This window comes from Temnothorax longispinosus, chromosome 2, assembly GCF_030848805.1.
Source record: "Temnothorax longispinosus isolate EJ_2023e chromosome 2, Tlon_JGU_v1, whole genome shotgun sequence".
NCBI classification, from domain to species: Eukaryota; Metazoa; Arthropoda; class Insecta; order Hymenoptera; family Formicidae; genus Temnothorax; species Temnothorax longispinosus.
In genome coordinates this window covers 6,209,655-6,223,178 of record NC_092359.1, presented here as the reverse complement: position 1 = coordinate 6,223,178, position 13,524 = coordinate 6,209,655, and the positions used below count along the sequence as shown (strand labels likewise).

General features: G+C 38.0%; 1 protein-coding gene across 6 annotated transcripts in view; it reads right to left on the bottom strand.

Moving 5' to 3' along the window:
• Rbp6 (RNA-binding protein 6) overlaps positions 1-13,524 on the bottom strand; it is a 598,266-nt gene that overhangs the window by 395,555 nt on the left and 189,187 nt on the right. For 2 of the 6 annotated variants that reach the window (XM_071769998.1, XM_071769999.1), the window contains exon 3: positions 4,155-4,195. The exons of the other annotated variants lie outside the window; for them this stretch is intronic. The gene's annotated coding sequence lies outside the window, so the exon portion shown is untranslated. The remainder of the gene's footprint in view (positions 1-4,154; positions 4,196-13,524) is intronic. 6 annotated transcript variants of the gene reach the window in all.

Genomic DNA, 13,524 nt, shown 5'->3' with positions numbered 1-13,524 from the left:
GTTCCGAGTTCAATCGTACTCTCCGAACTTTCCGGAGGATAGGACTTTTCGCTAACATGCCGACGAGAGTTCCGCGTCATCGATCGTCACGAAAGCAGCAAAGTTTTGAGCATCAAGTTTTAAGTAGCCGCACCGGCTAGTAGACGGCAATCGTGCAGCTCCAGGCTGCATCTCTAAGAAAAGAGGAATCGTGAGGAGTTGCGGAGTGGCCATTGTTCTTGGAGGTAATTTACATGGCCATTTTTTTTTTGGCTCGGTTACCGCGACGATCTTCAGCCAAGCGAGAGTAAAGAAGAAGGCGCATATGAGAAAAAATGGAACAAAATTGGGAGAAAGAAAAACTGAAGAAGAAATAGAGTAAAGCGAAGACAGGTAAAGAGAGAGAGAGAGAGAGAGAGAGAGAGAGAGAGAGATGCATCAAGATACGAGAAGAGAGATTGCCGAAGGGAGCGAAGTTAGAACAACAAGTCCACCCAACCAACCAACAAACCAGCCGTGCAGCCAACCAGACAGCCTCCCTGCCACCTAGTTGATTCGCTAACTGTGCAGCTTGCATGGGGCTAAGTTTACCTTGCAAAACTTTCGCGTGTCGCGAGAAGCTTGTTCGCTGCAAAATTCGAATTCGACGTTCCATCATGGCGCTATGGTCCTCGACATGGATGCTAAAGCACGATACAACATGCTGTTTGTCGCTTACATTGTAATAGTTATCACAGCATAATATTAATAACTTATGAAATGAGTATGCAGAAATAAATTTGTAATGATAATAAGTTCTTTTTATATATAAATGTCTTAAATATCTTTTTGCACAATCTAGTTGTACAATTTAAAATAATATTATTAAATAAAAATTTTTGGCAAATAATTTTTTTAAAATATTTCTCAGAAGATAATTATATGTAATTATATTTACTTCATTACAATTTACTTCTGATTAAATTAATCGAGAATTTTATTATTTATATTATTATATTATATTATTGTACTTGATATACACGTGGAAGTTTCCTATTCAAATATAAAGAAGACGTAAATTAATCGCGATTAGCATCGACCAACGCGATCGTCTAAAAGCGAATCTGAGCTGACGCATTCTCAATGGGAACGATAAGAGAGGACTACCACGAAGGGCCGTTTCCATTGGCGCGCAACATCCGTGATAGCATCGGCTTGCAAGTTCCGGCCAAGGCAGACTAAGGCAGTGCCCACTCACACCGGATCGACGTATGCATTGGTGTTGTTGAAGCTCGCGGTGCATAGGAGCAGCACAGCCACGCAAGCAACATGGTAATAAAGTTTATTGCGAGAATGCATTAAATCGAATACGTTACACATCCAGCGCACCAGCTGCAGAGGGTGGTAGGTTGAGTATTCAGGGCCCAATAAACCCAACCTGGTGTACTCGGGAGTTAACGCAACCCGGCTTCAGCTCTAAGCACACGCCAAGCCGCGTGTCTCGCAGCAATCCCACTTCCTTCACCTATCGTTCCCGTCTTCTTCGCCCGGTAGCCTCTTTAAGAGCCTTTGCACCCTTATGTGGGTTTAATAAGAACACGCTACGCTTATTTTTCTATACAATAAATCATTATAAATAAATTGAGTGATAAATACATAACTATAATAATTAACAACAATTATAAATAACTTCTATTCAACTTTGGTCAAATTAAATTAAAGATTAATTTAAATGAAACTGCCCAAAAACAAATTTGTAATAATAATAAATTCTTTTTGTGCATAAATATTTTAAATACTTTTTGCCTAATCTAAAATTGTATGCCGATCCTGTCGATCCTGTATACAGCTAAAAGTTTAAACTATTTTAAAATCTCATAGATTCTTGGAAAAAATCTATAAGAAAAGAAGGACATAATAAAAAAATTAGTATAGATCTTCTATCAGCATAACATTAATATCAATTCGAAGACGTTTAATAAGTTGCTTATACACTCAAAATTAATATTTTGATAATGCCTTTAACTATTAAGAAGGAGATATAGATTACTTAAATTACATTTCTAAGTTAAGTATTGGAAAATTGTGTACCTAATATGTACAATCGCTATGTCTAGCCTTAGAAAATGTCTAGTCTTAGAAAAATTGTTATATTATTTTATATAAGTGACATAAAAATATATTATAGAATAAACATTGCTGTGCTCATCTGCATCCTCAAACGCAATACCAACCAGTCTTGAGAATTTCGAGGAACGTCCGCGAATCCCGCTGACAAATCGCCGCGAGTCGCGAGTCGCGAGTCGAAGTCACGACCGGATAAGAGCGGCGTCTATCTCCAAATATAGCGATAACCTCGGAAGGGGTAGCGCAACCTCCTTATGGCGGATCAGGCGCGACGGTGGATATATCGAGCAAGATTCCCGCGACACGAGAATTCGAAAGACGGAATTCGCGAGGCGGCAGAGTTCGCGGAGGGCGCGGCGGAAAAAGGAATGGGAATGGCGGATATGTGTGAGAAGCACGGAGCGCTCGGTGGCGTCGGGGTAGATGTAGTTAGGTACTATGTCGGGGCATAATAGAATAGATAGCGGATAGGCGGAAGGCCGGGGCCCGCCGCTGCTTCGGGAATACTTTACCGAGCGTATAAACGCTATTTATGGCTGCATAAACCAGCGATAGGGGATATATAATACAGTCACACACCTACGTTCCAACCCTCTCCGCCTCCTAACTCGAGGTCTCTCTCTCTCTCTCTCTCTCTTTCTCTTCCCCGTTCTTCACGCTGCGCGGCGTATCTACGTGTATCTACGAAGAACGATCGACAACACCCCCTTCTCTTCGCTTCGCCGCCCCACATCCCCGTCGGCCTGCATTGATTTGCATGAGATTTCGACCTGAGTTCCTTCTTATAAATCTACCTCCCCCATCTCCCTCGCCGACCGCGCCGAAAGGAAAGGTATTGACTCCCTTCGGCCTTTCCCTCCTTCTTTCCCACTCCGCCGCGCCCGCGCCGCGAAGACGATGCATACAGAAAATTCGCGTGCCGAGAGGAAATTCGCGAGTTCTCCTTCCTCGGGAATCGAGAAACGATCGAGCGATTTTTCGAGCCGCAAAAGAAAGCAATTAGTTAAGAATATAAACGACTCAGATATTTTATTCTTCGCGGAGAGATAAAAAAGAATAGAGTGCGGACTCGCGGTATCAGGGAAAAGCTGAATATAGAACTAATAAAACTTGAAATTTGTGAGATACGTAGACCCTATAAGAGCTTGAATTTGTGAAACATAAAGTCTAAATGTAGAGTTTGTGAGACATAGAACCCGTGAGATATAGGCTCTATGGAATGTAAAATTTCTAAAAGATAGAATCCATGAACTTGAGGATTTGTATGACGTAAGATGTATGAAACGTAAGTAACAAGTGAATTGCAAAATATATGGAAAATAGATTCAATAAAGTGGAATATAAAATAAAAAATTTGTAAAAATAAGCCAAATATTTGTAAAATACGGAAAATGAAAAAAGTCTAGAATTTATATGGAATAAAATATACTAGACATATAAATATGGACATAAATTTATATAGCTTCAATTCACTACTTATTTATTTACCGTAAATAGAGATCTTTATTGCTGACAACTTTAACAACGGATTTGATTGTTCTAACAGGCGATAACAATCCAGCTAATGGAATATACCACAATTCATTATATGATACTTCGATTGACGATAACGTCGCATTTTGCTAGCCACTGCGAACAAAGTTCCTTAATTTGGCATTTGATGCGTTTATAAACTTCCGGCTTCGATTTATTCCTCGGACGAAATTATTCAAAACCACGACTCAGTGCCGATTCAGCGCCATTATAATACCTAATTAGCCGTTCGCGAGACTTGGGGCGCTGATCGACGATTCAGGGACCAGGTTCTCCAGCTTGACAAACTTGCCCGGCACTGCCGGCTCGCTTTGGTGAATTAATTATTTCGCGTCACGCCTCGCTACGATGTTTATAAAGCGTTAGACGCCATCTTGCTGAAGCAACCTTCCGCTCTTAAATATGCGATTACGCGATCCACGGAGAGTCGCTTGTCCTTTTCGCGACTCTATCGTTGTCGTATCTATTTTGAAAGGTTCAATTAATATTAATTATTTTTTTACAACTAAAAAAATACCGAAGATACTTAAACTTACGTGCGGTTATAGTATACCAAGATTTTGTTTTCCTTGCTTACCTGAAACAAAAATTGCAATCTTGATTTATAAGAAGTGAAAAATTTGTCACTAGCATTTATATATTATATTAAGTTAATAAATAAACATAGTATCAATTACGTATACAAAATTATTGAAAATGATTAATAATAAAAATTTTGTAGAGCGTACAATATACAATTGTATAATAGTAAATAAACTAATATACATATGTATCAAAATAAGTTTTAATATGTAATATGTTTGAATTATAAATTTCGAATATTACAAACGATGAATCGAGACCTTTTTTTTAAAAAGATTATCTTAAAACATAATATCATGTCGCGCTGCATGGCACAATATCTTGTTCTCTACGTTATACCTATGAAATTCTACACCATTTTACGGTAAACAAATGAATCTATTTTCTCAGGAAGATTCTCGCGGAAACTGCGGTATGACAAAGTCACGGCTATTGTTCGTTCACACCGTGGCAGCGAGATAAAGGGACGGCGAAGTATAGTCCCCGGAATACCTTTTAATTACGTCGCCGCCATCACAAGATCTCGCGGAAATATGCAGCGGTGGACGTTTTAATCTCGCGGTCACTTAAAAACTCCTCGCATAGATCCCGTCGCTATCTCGACGGCCGGATCGGAACCGCGTTCGAGAAGCGGAATAAAACCGCCCAACGAAATTTAATAAGTTCCTTCGACGAGGGTCGTAAGTTCCTTACGAGGGCGGTGGAAACGAGTCCTTCGAGACTCGAGGGGTCGCTAAAACTAAAGGGCGACCCTTTATGTTTGCGCTAGACTGCAATTCGCCACCGGATTGCAGTTTGCCGCAGCAACTAATAAATCTCAAGAGTCAGTATTTCGCAAACGTCACACTACTATTTAATCAACCAAGAATAAAATTCAATTTCGTTTCGAATAAGATATATTAATAAGATAATTAAATAAGAGTAAATAAGAGAAAGTAAATTATATTCTGATATAATAATTAAACAAGACGTATATATGTGTTACGCGTAAACCAACCATCGCGTTAAATCAACAAGGATAAAATTGACTTTGAGATGAACTAAAGTCTTGTAATTTAAACGTTTAATCGCAAATTAGAATGAGAATCTGCTGTCTTTTCTTGCGAAAAGTACGTTCAATTAGACGATAATTATATAAGATAGTTTTCAGAAGTTTTCCCATTTTTAATAACGTGAAGATCAAAAGCGACGGCTGGAAAACAAAGTATACTTTTTTACCAATCTCCTGCCTTTATGCAATATAAGATGAACAGTTTTTGTAGATTTATTTGTCCCCCTATGAAATTTCCCCGAAAAACTTGTGCGGAAGCGCACTCCCGAATACTTCAAAACTCTTAAAACTTTGGTAAACATTTCAATTACTTTACGCAAAAGAACTTTCGTCAAAGAATAAAAATTGACTACGTCGCGTATAATACGACACATAGTAATAAGACGCGATAGAAAATCACTATCTCGCTCTAGTAATGGTCGCCTGTTTAATCGCTTCTCCGACTCTGAATTCGTTCTTAAGCCACGGCGATCGTTCCTATTACGAGGATCCGCTTTTAAAACAATTGCTGGCGCAATGAATGTCAGAGAAAAGAGCGAGGAGTAACTTTGGATTTCAGTATTGTCGCGCGAAAGAATCGCATGGTGTAAATTCTGGAGCGGGACAAAACGCGGTTGGCCATTTCGCGAGAGCGGAACCTAATCCTGCAGAGATACGTGACCAGAATTGCTCTTTGACCTTCCCGTAGTAGTCCAAACGGGACCAGCAGCTTAGCATTTTCCTTCCTTCCAATCATTTTGTCTTCTCTATTTGCACAGCAAAAGCGTTCGAGATCCTTTTCCATCCTATTGGATCAGACGACTAATAAGAACGTTATTATCACGTTATCTTTGTATTCAAAGACGATACAAAAATTCCATACAAGTAAAACATTTATTCTGTATGAGTATTTTTATTTAATTTACTCAAAACAGAAGATTTATTTTCTTATCGGTAATCATATTATTTTATATAGGTAATAATAATATACTCTTATTATATTTTTTCTATTACTGCCTATTATTAATATTATTTACAAAAAGATTTTTGCCTGTATAACAAAAAAATTTTAAGCTTTACAAACTCGCTTCTCGTTAATAAACCTCTTTCATAAAAGTTTAACACGGGACTTTTATTTAATTCTTACACAGTAAAATTTTTTTATTTAATTTGGTTCTGATAATTTTCATTTCTTTCAACAATTAGATATTCTCTCTCGGAATTTTCTCACATTTTTCCAGAGAAGAAGAGCGGATGCCCCAGTTGCCCAGTTTGAAAGTAATATCATACTTCGAAAGAGATAGCAAGGGTCAAAAATGTCTCTTCATATCTTAGCTTCCGTGTAATCCATTTCCGCCTTTCAAAACTTAAAACGGAGTTCAAAGCACAAAGACTCTGTGACGTTCCCGTCAACCAAAATAATTTGAGAACGGAACTCGGCGCGCTTAAATTTGGATGACTTCCAACGATATTATCGAAACTGACAGCAATGTTGAGTTAAATTCATTCTCCGCATGAGGAATTGGTAACATGGTCATTTCGAAGGGGAAGTCGCTAATGAGAGAGTATCGTAAATACCTTCATTACAGCAAAAATAAATTGAAAAATAATTTAAACTTAAAGTCATTATTATTTATAGTTTACTGTAAACGTCACTATCACTTTCTTTCATTTACATATCTCTTACGATAAATATCGCGTATATTTTTCATAATTTATTTGCGTTTAGCAATAAATGAATAATAATATAATTAATAAAACACGTAAATGATAAACTGTACTCACAACGAGTCGTATACTCACGGATATTCGCGAATTTACGAAGCTTGCCGTCGCTTTGCCGTCCTCCGCCCGCTGATAAATGTATTTTAAATGGGCGTTCGGGTTCCATTAACGTTAAAGCGAGCTACGCTGCACGCCAAAGTCAAGCGGACTAGAGATACTTTCGAGAAATCTTACGATAGCGGCGCAAATCCGGCATAATTCGCTGCTCGGGCGTTAATGGCGTTAGACCTGTCGGGACGGTAAGAGCCGCTCTCTGCCTCCTTCGCTTAACTTTGCTCAACAGCTATTCCCATTCATGCCAGTTCCATTAACTTACTATCGAAGAAATGCGCGATGTCGGTCTTAAAAATGCGAGGCTCGCAAGTTTATTTCCGGCAGCATATGATTTCATAATCTTTCAATTAGTTTTCGATTTAGAAATAAGTTATCATTGTTGCATTATCTCGTACATGATATATTTATAAAAATATCCTATCCAAAAATATACTTATAACTTTCATCAATCGGACAAATATGAGGATAGTAATAATGAGAATAATAACAAAACTTGTGTATTGTAGAAATTCTTAAACATTTACCATTTATTTAAATATTCTAAGGTTTACAAAAAAAGTTGTAAGTTCTTGTTCCTTATATGCTGTTTATTATCATTTTCCATTGTTACATTATCTCATTATTTCCATCTTCCTTATTTTTTCAAATCTCCATTATCTCTTTTATTTCAAACTTTTCATTCTTCAAATTTTCTTTTATATTGCAGTATATTCTGAAATCTGTTACGATGATAGTCATTTATTAGAAACACTGGAAACAGAGTTTCTCTAAAATTATTAAAGATGCTCCAAGTAATATTCCACGAATTACCTGAAATTAATATAATCTCGACTCGACATTCCAGAAGTGGCCTAATATTATACGAAATCCAGTCGCGATATAACATACATTAATGTCGTGTCTCGAGAGGAGAAGAGAGATAGAGAAAAAGAGAGAGAGAGAGAGTGAACGAGTGAGAGAGGCAGATAGAGTGCGAAAAGTAAAAGTGGATAATCTATGGATAATCTGGTGGAACGTTTCGAATATTAATTTTCAGTATGTCCTGACATTAGGTTTCCCCAGTTGCCATCTGGATATATACTTCGGCAAGAGGTCGTCGTTCTTGGCTCTGGACCAATCGTCACGTCGTTGCTACCCGAATCGCGATAAAGTTTCTGACGATGAACGTGCACTGAAATGTTGCCTGGAGTTATTCTGGACCGTCATTCCTTACTTCCGGGTAATGCCGGTAGATTACACCTGTCAGCCCGCAATCGTCTTTCCCACATTGAACTTCAAATACAAAGAATGTGAAAAAACACAATTGCGTACTTTCGAAACTACTGTTATAATGCATTTGCAAAGATAAGAGAACCAGAAATTGGAAAAGTTCTTGAAAAAATATTCTAAACTAAAAATAAAGAAGTTTTTCATTTCCTTCATATTCTCGAGAAAAAAAGCTTCTTTCTTTAAATAAATTAGGATTATTCTGACAATAAAATTTCAATGAGAATTTGACTGGACGCTGTACTTTTTATTTCCAGCATTACATCATCTCTTAGCAACTGACAATACTTCATAAAATAAAAATTAATTGAAGTAAGCTAGAGAGTAATAATTTAATATTAAAACCCGCATAGCTATAAATTTCAATAAATAACTTACGAACGTATTAGATTGAATTAGAAAATTCTAATGGCGCATTTGGCAAAATTCCATGTCACGAATACATCAGTAAAAATAATTCCCTACTCCTCGACGCATCTTTGCCTGTTCTTCTTGTTCGCTCATTCCATTCCCTTCCTCAGCGCGGTCTCCTAGTTAGGCGAGCACTCTAACTTAGCACTCTGATAAGTGCGCGACTTAATTGCAGTGAACCTGCTGCAACGCTTGAACTCAGTTTCACTTAATACGCGAATTCCAGCTTGATTTATTGATGGTCTCCGCCATGAGTATTCTAGGAGCGCCAAGAGAAGGAGATGGAACTCGGTTTATTACGTTGCACTCTCGTATCTCGCTTAAAATACTCTTTTCAGTAATAGTTAAGTACGAGTAGTACTCAAAAGTAACACACAAAGTAGTGCACAAACACTGGTGCAACCTTTATTTAATCAACCGGCGACGAATGTAATCAACGAAATTAGATTTAGCCGGAAAAATCTTCTAATTAAAATGTAACGTGTAAAGTGTAAAGAATTTTTTAATCTTTTGTTTCTATCAGATCCGTCTTTTCCCTTTAGTTGGGTAAAGGAGTTTCTAATCAATTTATAATCAAATTTACAATTAATATGACAAAATAACAAAATTCTTGATATTGTACGTAACATTCTTTAAAACAAAAAGCTTTGAGATTCTGCTAAATAACAAAACTGCATTTAAATAACAAAACTATTTATCTCACATAAATATAAATGGTAAGAATTGATATGAAATATTATAATTGCAATAAATCCAAATCTATAAACTCTCTAAATAAAAGTCACTCACTTTCACAACTCTTCAACTCTTGTAATTTTATTATTTAATTTTTCTATCTTTTAGCAGTAAAAATCTTGGGAAGACAAGACTCTTTCTCTCCTTCTTTCAAGAGCACTTTCTTAAGTCTTGAAAAATACCATTATCCAGAGCCAGTTCAGAGAATAACAATGAATTTCAATTAATGGCAGGGGAGCTCGCGCTAATCCTCGAACAATCGCTCCTCGGGCGCCGATCGCTCCGCGAACGATATCGCAGACTCGCCGAGTTCGGGCTAATTAAATTCCCGTAATATCATATCTGCCTTCCGCACACATGGCTCCCGTGGAAACTTCGATCTGCGAAAATATCGGAGAAGCGGCTCTCTCCAGACCGAGAGAGCGGGTCGAGCACTCGCGGAAGTGTCCGCCGAAAGTACTCAATCGGATGGGCGAAACGTATTGCCAATTTCGGACGAGCTTGTAGACAGTGTCGACCGCGGCAGATCTACGGCGTGTAATTCGCCGGAAATTCGGCGGTACCATCTGCGCGATCCGAATGGAAATCGCGACGGTGTACGGTGCACGGTGCCGGTGTACGATCGAAGCTTGAGCTATTTCGCGCCACGGCGGCCACATCGTTAAAGAATGTCGCTGAACAGCGATAAATATAGAGATCGGGCTGATAGTGATATGGCTTCGCGTTCGTGTTCTCATCGCACGTTCACGTGCGGCTAGCTCGCGCACTCCATTTGTGCGATCACCAATTGAATAATTCACTTGAAAAGGAACAGTGAGAGTAAAAGAAATATTAACAGACAATATTAACACAAAATATATACGAGCTGTTCGCATCTCTGTTTCACCTACTTTTCCACATTTCAATCTTATTTTCTAATCATAAGATTGTATCTTCACAGATTTATAAAAAGGAACATTTTATAACAGAACTTTCAGGGGTGATAAAAAACAAAATAAGGTTTAAAAAAAAAGTGTTTAAAATGAACGAAAGTTTCGACTCTCGCAAGATTCATGGTTGTGTCCAGTATCCAGACAGCGATTTCTCTCGCCGTCGGTCGTTCATCCATCCACGAGGTCGTCGTTGACCTCAGTGGCTTCTCGGGACGGTCGCCGATGCCCCCGTACATCATTCTCTCGAGTTATAAATACGACGGTTCGAACGAAGCAACGAGCTTGCCGTGGATCAACGGCGGAAATAGACAAAGTACATAGAGAGTAGAGAGAGCCTAGATTTAGAGAAAGGGACGGGAAAGGAGAATGAAAGGGTCACACCTGCCGGCGTCACTCGTCTCATTGAGATCCCTATAACAGCTGCATCGGTCAATGAGCGGATTCGCGGTTCGTGTCGCGATTCGACCAATTGTATGAGCTGCTTAAAATTAGCGACGGACGACGATCGTGTCCAAGAGATTTCTTGTCGTGAGTTTCGTGTCGACGCGCGGTAGAAAGAGAAAATCGAGAGCGATTCCTCGGCAAAATTGATCGGTCGGAATTGCAGTGGCGGCCAACTGCAGTTCGCGAACTCGCTTAACGACGAGCCCGGGATCGTAACTCCTCGCCGGAACGAGGGATTACCGCGTTGCGGCGCGGCGTGGCGCGGCGCGGCCCGGCGCCGCACCACATCACGCGAGTCGACCCCGGAATAACGCCGGTAATACATATTAAGCACCCAAATAAATCAATAACGAGGCGAGTTTATCGAGACGCTTCCCTCCGCACTCGGCGATCGACGAGAACTTACGCTAGCTAGACGGGAATTTCGAAGCGGGCTTATCGTGCCGGAAGATCACCGGCGATAATCGCGTGAGGGTTCTAGAGCCTAACGTTAAATGCTAGGCAAAAAGTATATATTTCAAAAATGGTAATGTCATACTTACAAAGTTCCTAAATTTCGAATTTACTTCAGTAATTGATAAATTTAGTAAAATAGTGATACTAGTACAAATATTAAAAGGATAAATACAGTAAAAGTAAAACAGTTCAAGAGGCACAAATCAGCAAATTAAATATATAGTTATATAATGTATAAAGGTGTCTTTTTTTTTCAAATAAATAATTACTCACTTGTATCTCATAAGATAAATCAAACAATTATAACATTTTTCCAAAAATCCTAATTTCAGGCAGACTGAATTTCGATTTATTATTTGTAACATGTTTCAATGATGTATACCTATTATTGCAAATTTAGTCATATGTGCGCGATAGACTTTTGACATGATAGACATTTCAAACAGTCTAGGATGCAAGTCCGCAACGAAGCGAGACGCAAAGCGAGACGCGAGCGGAGCGTGACGGATGGCGCAACGGCGTTGTATAAATGCAGCGTTGCTAATGTTAAATCGTCGACGCGGTAATTATATGCAAATAGCGTCGGCCACTGTTTAAACAGCGTCCGTGCAGCACGGGGTGCGCCGTCGAAGCGCGCCTCATCCATATTTTTCGAAATGCTCACCCTCACGTGCTTCGTCCGCGCGTGCAAAGCTGGCCCCGTTATTAAGCACCGCTGAATGCACTCCGGCTATATCTCTACGAGCTTCACGTGAGCGAGGAAATGGGATCCATTAAAAAAATTTGCGAAGGCACCTCGTAAAAGAAACGCGATAGAAAAAGCTCGAATTACGGTAGCGTTCAAGAGCTTTAATCTTGCTACTAGAAATTAAAATTAACATGTAAACGTGCATGTATCTCCTTTCTGTATTTTGATTTAAAGAAATACAAGTATAGATATGAGTAATGAAATTTTTAATTTCTCAGTCAATTTTAAACGAATTTTTTCATAAAAATTTTATGTTAAGTTATGATCACAGTTTAATGACAATACGCTCATTAATTATGGCCATTCGCTAATTAAAGAAAAAGAAGTTTATCCACGTTTATAAAATGATACCTAATAGCTGAGCAAAAAATAACAAATTAGAGATCATATGTAATACACACAAGTAAATATTACATCGTTTATTACACTTGCTTTTGCTAAAAAGTTAGAACTGGCAAATTGATGTATGTAATGTATATGGTAATAATCCGTTAAAATTCGTGTATATTTGATATTTGTTTATGCTTATATCGCAAAAGTTGGATTTATAAATGGTGAATTTCTCTTTTTGATTACTAAAAGAAATAATCTTTGTAGGTTTGATATTATTTTGCGATTTACACTTAGAAATCTTCCCTTGTTTACAAAAAATATTTATATTTTGCACATGTATAAATACGATCTTACGTAATTTATTGCGTATAGGTGCATTAAAACCATTTACATAGCAAATTTTCTGATTCATCAGAATGCGATGGCGATTTTTCCCGGCGTTTCGATGAGAGCCAGGAACCACGATAAAACAGCCGTGAGTAATTAACACGTTGGACGCCAAATCTAAATTTCGACATCGTCTGACCGGTGTCAGAAGTATTTTCAGAGACCTTAATTGTCTTCATTTTAATTAATAGAGTCGCTCATAAGCGGTATAAAAAGAGATTCAACCAAATTAAAATTTTAATGACACAAGAAAGAAGCCAAGAGTGTTTATTTTCTAAAATAACTTTTTTTCAAAAACAGAAAAATTTCAAAGTAAAATTTAAAATAATATTTTTATATTTTTTCATTGATTGTTATTAAATATGTGTATCTTTGAAATAGCGGAATTCTATAAGATGAGGATTTCTCAAGTCCTGCAGTAGCCATTATTTGTATAAGTACTTTAAAGTTATTTCATATATTAATCATGTGTTATTATCAATCACATGTAATAAATGTACGCACCATTTTTTATATAACCAGTTTATTAATAAAAACAATAAACTCTTAGCTCTCTTGTCTTGAACGTAAATCTTAAATCCTTCCCGTTTCTGTCGCTCGCGCGTTTCTCCTCGCAGTTAATAAGCGTTTCCTCGTAATTTCTCAATCCACGCCTACACTTCCACTGTAATTATTTCTGTCGGCTTAATTCTTACGTGTCTTTTGCGGCGTGCCGACTTCCATTTACGTCGATCTTGAGTATT